Source organism: Triticum aestivum, chromosome 4A (assembly GCF_018294505.1).
Source record: "Triticum aestivum cultivar Chinese Spring chromosome 4A, IWGSC CS RefSeq v2.1, whole genome shotgun sequence".
Lineage (NCBI taxonomy): Eukaryota > Viridiplantae > Streptophyta > Magnoliopsida > Poales > Poaceae > Triticum > Triticum aestivum.
In genome coordinates this window covers 225,569,650-225,577,332 of record NC_057803.1, presented here as the reverse complement: position 1 = coordinate 225,577,332, position 7,683 = coordinate 225,569,650, and the positions used below count along the sequence as shown (strand labels likewise).

Genomic DNA, 7,683 nt, shown 5'->3' with positions numbered 1-7,683 from the left:
GCTTCATGTTTGAGTTTTTTTAGTCATATTTGTTTACTCAACTAAAATTCAGATATATCTATAAAAATTACCAGAAAAGAAGGCATGCTAAACACAAAGGATAACACTCTTGTCTGGTTTGAACCACAGAAGGTAAAATCGAATTAAGAAGCCTGACCATAGAGAAATAGACCTAGAAAGTAAAAATCCTATATTTACAAATTCATGACGTTCTTATGCCAATTTTCAGTGAATCATGTTCATAACTTTAACCCCTCTTAGAAAAAATGAGTAAAACAGGCTCTTCATTGCCAAACCTTTGAAATAATATAAATGAATCATCTACTGAATTGATGGTTATAGATCATACAAATTATAGATCAGATTATCCATAACACCAGAGGAAAAATCCAATAATATGGCATCAAATAACACCATCCGCTAAATTAGTTACATTTTTTACTAACCCAAACAGTAGGCAGAACATTATTTTTGAATTTAAACATATTTACATCCTATTCATTAGGATCTGGAAATGAACAGAGGAAATATACAACATGAGATGTAGTCGAGCGGAAGAAACCTGTCTTTGCATACCTGAGGTTGTTTGCCCAATGGAAGAACTGCAGTTGATGTGGATCCTCCAGGAGAATAGTAACAAGCGGAGTGCGAATGCCTAAAATTTATACCTTATCAGCACTAAAACAGGAGAATCAGTATGGTGTTAATAGATGATAACCCACAAGTATAGGGGATCGCAACAGTTTTCGATAAGTAAGAGTGTCGAACCCAACGAGGAGCTAAAGGCAGAACAAATAATCCCTCAAGTTCTATTGACCACCGATACAACTCTACGCACGCTTGACGTTCGCTTTACCTAGAACAAGTATGAAACTAGAAGTACTTTGTAGGTGTTGTTGGATAGGTTTGCAAGATAATAAAGAGCAAGTGAATAAAAAGTAGGGGCTGTTTAGATAAAGACACAACTAAGTTAGGTTTAGTAGAGAGTTTGTTGTTATGAGAAAGTTATTTGTCCCTAGGCAACCGATAACTAGACCGGTAATCATTATTACAATTTTATATGAGGGAAAGGCATAAGCTAACATACTTTCTCTACTTGGATCATATGCACTTATGATTGGAACTCTAGCAAGCATCCGCAACTACTAAAGATTCATTAAGGTAAAACCCAACCATAGCATTAAAGCATCAAGTCCCCTTTATCCCATACGCAAACAACCTACTTACTCGGGTCTGTGCTTCTGTCATCACGCCACCCACCATAAGCAAATCATGAACATATTGCAAACCCTACAGCAGGGATCCCTCATGCTTGCACGACACGGAGAGCACCATAGGACAAAACCAATAATAAAACATGCAACTCAAACCAATCTTGATCATCAAATAGCCATTAGGACAAAATGGATCTACTTAAACATCATAGGATAGCCATACATCACAGGAAAATAATATATAGCGTTGAGCATCATGTTTAAGTAGAGATTACAGCGGGTAAGAGAGAGGTTACACCGCTGCATAGAGGGGGGAAGAGTTGGTGGTGAAGGCGGTGAAATTGTTGGTGAAGATGACGGTGATGATGATGGCCCCCGGTGGCACTCCGGCGCCACCGGAAGCAAGGGGGAGAGGCCCCCCCTTCTTCTTCTTCCTTGACCTCCTCCCTAGGTGGGAGAAGGGGTTCCCCTCTGGTCCTTGGCCTCCATGGCGTGGGAGGGGCGAGAGCCCCTCCGAGATTGGATCTGTCTCTCTGTCTCTCTCTGTTTCTGCATTCTCCCCTGACTCTGTTTCACCGTTTCGTGTATATATGGAGATCCGTAACTACGATTGGCCTGAAACCTTCGCCGTGATTTCCCCCCCGAAAATTAGCTTTCTTGCGGCAAAAGAAGAGCGTCAACCGCCTTACGGGCGGCTCACGAGGGTAGGGGAGCGCCCGGAGGGGGGGGGGGGCAGGCGCGCCCCCTGCCTCGTGACCACCTCGGGCACCGTCTCATGTGGATTTTTCTTTCGGAATTTTCCAAATATTCTAAAAAGTATCTCCGTCCGTTTTTATCCCGTTTGGACTACGTTTGATATGGATATTCTGCGAAACCAAAAACATGCAACAGACATGATCTGGCACTGGGCACTGGATCAATATGTTAGTCCCAAAAATAGTATAAAAAGTTGCCAAAAGTATATGAAAGTTGTAGAATATTGGCATGGAACAATAAAAAATTATAGATACGACGGAGACGTATCAATAGACGACACTTTCCAGTAGATAATCAGGTAAACAGAAATGCCAAATTTTGGAATTACCAACCCACAAACTCAAATTAGACAAAAAAACACTAAATTACCGGAGCTAGGCATCAAAGACATACCTTACCCAAGCACAACAATCAACATGCACTTGCGGAGATCGAAGCCACTTCAAAATGCCCAATTGTATTACATTGTGCCTTGTAAATACATGCTTCTTTTTTTATTTGATAGCCATGTAGCTGCTATCAAGCAACAACTCATCACATATTTGTTGAATCGAAATTAATAAATTAAGTTTCCTAGGAAAACATAAAAGCAATGAGAACTCCACAAAATATGCTTGAACCAGGTGTTATAATAAAAATGTCCAATGGAAATCTCAAAGGTAAGCTCCATGAAAAAAATGTTGTACAAGAATTTAAATGAATACTCCCTAAGTCCCAAAATCAGATAAGAGTTAAAAATCAAAAAATTGACATGGGACAAAGTATTAGCTCAAGAACAACAGTTCAATGGTACCTCAAGGGATTTTTGAACTCATAAAGTTGCTTGCCAATTTCTTGCAGCTATGATCGAGACATCTTGGAACAACCATTTTGTTGAGCTTCACCATCTCTGCAGTGCCAAGACAAGCATGTACTTGGATGTACCATGATTCATATGGTGCCTAAAGTTTGGTAAGGCACACTTCTATATATCTAGGAACGACCATTTTGCCGGGCTTCACCATCTCTGCAATGCTAAGACAAACATGTGTGCATGTACCATGATTCATATGGTGCCAAAGTTTTGTAAAGCACACTTCTATATTTGCCATTATACATACTGGAACTAACCAGTGGCCATTAGAGGATTGGTCGAAATCGGAAGTAATCTTATGCGTACATAATGTGATTAACAGAGATCACATTGCAACCAAAAAGGTAAAGTTAACCAAAAGTACTAAACAGTGCAACGACATTTGGAAGCTAGATAAGTTAGCTAGATTTACATCTTACTATCTCAGTACTGAGACAAATTTCTGCACAATATAGGTATACATCTATGGGGCCAGTTCCATGATGTTGGTAGATAGACCAAAAAGATACGATGGTTTCAAAAGTTGCGACAGCAATACATGATCTATTAAGCCTTGATATCCTACAGAATTAGAGAAGAAATTTTGTTGCATTTGATGTTTCTGTATATTAACCTGATAAACAGAGTCCCCCCTGAATTAACCACGAACGCCAAATAAAATATCCTGAAAATAGATCGAAGCATGTGTTCGTATCTATGGAAAGAGACGGAACTTCATACTTACTCAAAACCACACAAGCAATGGATGGACCTGAGGTAACGGTGGTTTGCACGTGCGTACATGTCCCCGGTGACAGCACTGGCTAGTACGTCCTGGGCACTCACCTTGCAGGCCGTTTGTGCACCATGATGCGGTGACGTGCTTCCCTGCGCCTCCTTCCCGCCTCGGCACCACGCGGTCGCCAGTCTGCCAAGGTGACTCTCATGTGTGGCCTAGATCTAACAGCCATGGGACCTGCAGCCATGAGGCCAGGCGACGGCGGCATCCCCCATGGCCAGGGCCATGCAGTCTAGGCGGCGTCGTTCTTGGGGCAGCGGTGGCAGAGCGGCAGCCGGCGGCGTTCTTGGGGCAGCAGAGGAGGACCGGCGGCCGGCACGGTGGGCGGCGGAGGATCGGCGCTGCGTCGGTTAGGAGGAGGAGGAGAAGCGAGCGAAAGGTCGTGCGGGCGTGGAGTTGTGCGCAGGTTTTTTTTCGAGAGGTCGGGAGGGTTAGTGGCCTGATTGCGTGGCTGGTTGTGTTACGACATTTGAACGTGTATGTGTGGTATCGATGGCAGCATGGGTAATTACGTGGGGCTAAACATGGTTGGTGGTAAAACATCAGGGCTATATGGAACGTAGGATTTAATCCTTTGTACGGTGCAGATTGTTTGGTTCTTCGCCCTCTCTTTTTTTTATAGGGGTAGTAGATTCCTTCCTTGTTCCTTTCCTTATATGTTGGCCACTTCTTATCATTCATTCCACCACCACATGAATCACCACCAATCCCGTGTCTCTCCTTCTCAAAGGCATTTCTTATTGATTCTTGAGTTGGTTTATCGAGTTCAACTCGCATATGTATTTAAATTGGTCGAATTTTGTGGAAGAGGGCGAGGTGGGACTAAATATATACGGATGCTCTCTTCTTTTTATAGGAACGTATTGGTGTATGGTAGTTCGATACCCATATAAGTAGATCCGACAACTGTATTTTTATCAGAAACAATGAGCTGGCCTAGTGGTTCACCACGCTAGATTTTAGAGGGCATATTGTGGGTTCAAATCTCAGCAAGAGCATATTTGTTTCAGCACAGCATATTTTTTTTTCCGTAATACACTTACACAGGACTGCGCGTTGAATACCGGAAACTACTGGGGCGTTTATGCAAAAACGAAATGTTTTCCTGTTTGGAACACTTAAAGACGTACTGCAGGTTGATTTCGGGTAAATAGAATGGCTTTTTTGCAAAACTACCACGACGACGGACCCAGGAAAATATACACACGTAAAAGAGTACCACCTCGGATGTAGAAAATAATATAAGTGAAAAAATGAAAACGTAAATTTGTGGAAAGAAGCGCATTGTGACGATGAACCCACGGAGTCAATCCGTGCTTTATTATTAGGGAGAACTAGGAAAATTATCCGTGCGTTACAACGGGAGAAAAAAGCATCCCTACATTATCCTTTCTTCAACTAAAGTAACATAGCTTGCAAGGCACGAGAATCAGGTTGTGCAGATGTGGTAGACATGAAACATTTTTTTCCGAATTCTCGAGTGCGGAAGTTCGTCGGCTTGTTTTTGAGCGCTCTCATATTGAGTTGGTGCCTAGGTGATGTAATCTTTAATGGGGTCTAGTTAACATGGAAACCGTTGAAGAGGAGGTAAACATGTGCCACAAAGAGATAGTTATTTTTCAACAAAGAAATTGATAGTATTTTCATGGCTTGATTTTCTAAGGCGTAACTGTGAAATATTCTTTTACTGAGCAGTCTCGTGTTGCTGATGGACCCTACCCAATTTAGGCAGATGGATCATCCACCTTGTCTTGACCTAGACCTATACATAGTTTGTTCCATGACCAGTAAAATAGTAAGTTACTAACCAGTCAAGCTGTGAAATTGGACAAGACAAAACCATGTGTGGAGGCAAATTAGGCCTTTAATTTCTGCTATCTCCATGGTGCTCTCTCATTGTGCACACATCCATCCTAGTGGTTCACCACGCTAGATTTTAGAGGGCATATCGTGGGTTCAAATCTCAGCAAGAGCATATTTGTTTCAGCACAGCATATTTTTTTTCCGTAATACACTTACACAGGACTGCGCGTTGAATACCGGAAACTACTGGGGCGTTTATGCAAAAACGAAATGTTTTCCTGTTTGGAACACTTAAAGACGTACTGCAGGTTGATTTCGGGTAAATAGAATGGCTTTTTTGCAAAACTACCACGACGACGGACCCAGGAAAATATACACACGTAAAAGAGTACCACCTCGGATGTAGAAAATAATATAAGTGAAAAAATGAAAACGTAAATTTATGGAAAGAAGCGCATTGTGACGATGAACCCACGGAGTCAATCCGTGTTTTATTATTAGGGAGAACTAGGAAAATTATCCGTGCGTTACAACGGGAGAAAAAAGCATCCCTACATTATCCTTCCTTCAACTAAAGTAACATAGCTTGCAAGGCACGAGAATCAGGTTGTGCAGATGTGGTAGACATGAAACATTTTTTTCCGAATTCTCGAGTGCGGAAGTTCGTCGTCTTGTTTTTGAGCGCTCTCATATTGAGTTGGTGCCTAGGTGATGTAATCTTTAATGGGGTCTAGTTAACATGGAAACCGGTGAAGAGGAGGTAAACATGTGCCACAAAGAGATAATTATTTTTCAACAGAGAAATTGATAGTATTTTCATGGCTTGATTTTCTAAGGCGCAACTGTGAAATATTCTTTTACCGAGCAGTCTCGTGTTGTTGATGGACCCTACTCAATTTAGGCAGATGGATCATCCACCTTGTCTTGACCTAGACCTATACATAGTTTGTTCCATGACCAGTAAAATAGTAAATTACTAACCAGTCAAGCTGTGAAATTGGACAAGACAAAACCATGTGTGGAGGCAAATTAGGCCTTTAGTTTCTGCTATCTCCATGGTGCTCTTTCATTGTGCACACATCCATCCTATAACATCAACAATCAGAACCAAGTAGTTGTTTGAGATCATCAACATTGACATGCAGAACCAACAAACCAAGGTACATGAAACTATGTTGTGTTTTGTTTTGCCGAAGTTTACACATGTACACAGTTCTAGGACAAATCGATCCAGTCTTGCTTTCCTATAAGATTTGCATGCAGATCAAGCTGATATATGCAGAACCTAGCTCGTGTACCTAGCTATAGGAAACTTAATGAGATTGAGCTTTGCACAGCAACACACATGCACACACCGAGGAGGAAACTGAAAAGAGTACAAAAGAGTCATTCTGCATTGTATTTGGTTAGGATCCAAGCAGGGCCGGATAGCGGCCGCCCTCCATGCCAATTACAGGAAGGCCCTCCACACAAATATACTCGGGTGCCTTAGAAAAACTCTCCTTTAATTAGGGAGTTTCTTGGCTTTTTCTTGAACAATCACCAATTAGCAATTTCACCTAAGGAAATGTCCTTTAATACTTGTTTTCTTAAATACCCTCTTTTAAATTTATGCAGCAAGCATGGCATTATGAATCTCATTAATTTCCCACAAGTTAATTAGCCTGAATTTCGTCTAATTAGTCCACATAGAACGCACTGCATTATTCTTTTCCTTCCTTCTAGTATAATTAGCGTCCACGTAGTATGGATATTGCTTCCTTCCTATTTTAATTGGCCCACCATATTTCTTTCCTTCCCAGAACTCATTGCCCACTAATTTTCTTCCTTCCTTCTTCATTTCCTTTTAATTAGCCCACATAGTATGGATGTATATATATTTCCTTCCCTGGACTCATTTTCCTTCCTTCCTTAGCCGACTTATCGAGCTGGTTGATAAAGTGTAACTCTAAGACGTATATATGTTGGTGCTTTCAGTTGTAAGGGGGCGAGGTGGTACTATTGAATAAGAAAAGTAAACGTCTTGAGTACACATGAGCTGATATTGCTTAGTTGGTAGGTGTGTATGGTATGGCCTGAGAGATCATGAGTTCAATTCCTGACGCAAGTAAATGTCCTTTTTTGCCAAAATATCCGACCAGGCCCACCTTGGCCCATGCGGGGATGCACAAAATAAGCTATGTGCGGCCCATACGGGAAATTTTGGTTGAGACGGACGGACGGAACGAAGACCGACAAAAATTAGGGAGTAACCAATTAATATCACCTCGCGTATATAT

At 41.6% G+C, this 7,683-nt stretch overlaps 1 long non-coding RNA gene across 1 annotated transcript; it reads right to left on the bottom strand.

Annotated features, from left to right (window-relative positions):
* Positions 1-541: 541 nt before the first annotated feature.
* On the bottom strand, positions 542-4,143 carry LOC123085883 (uncharacterized). The gene is made up of 3 exons (XR_006440075.1): positions 2,764-4,143; positions 2,364-2,483; positions 542-655 (listed from the first exon to the last, which is right to left on the bottom strand). It is a non-coding gene; the product is annotated as an uncharacterized lncRNA (long non-coding RNA).
* Positions 4,144-7,683: the final 3,540 nt, after the last annotated feature.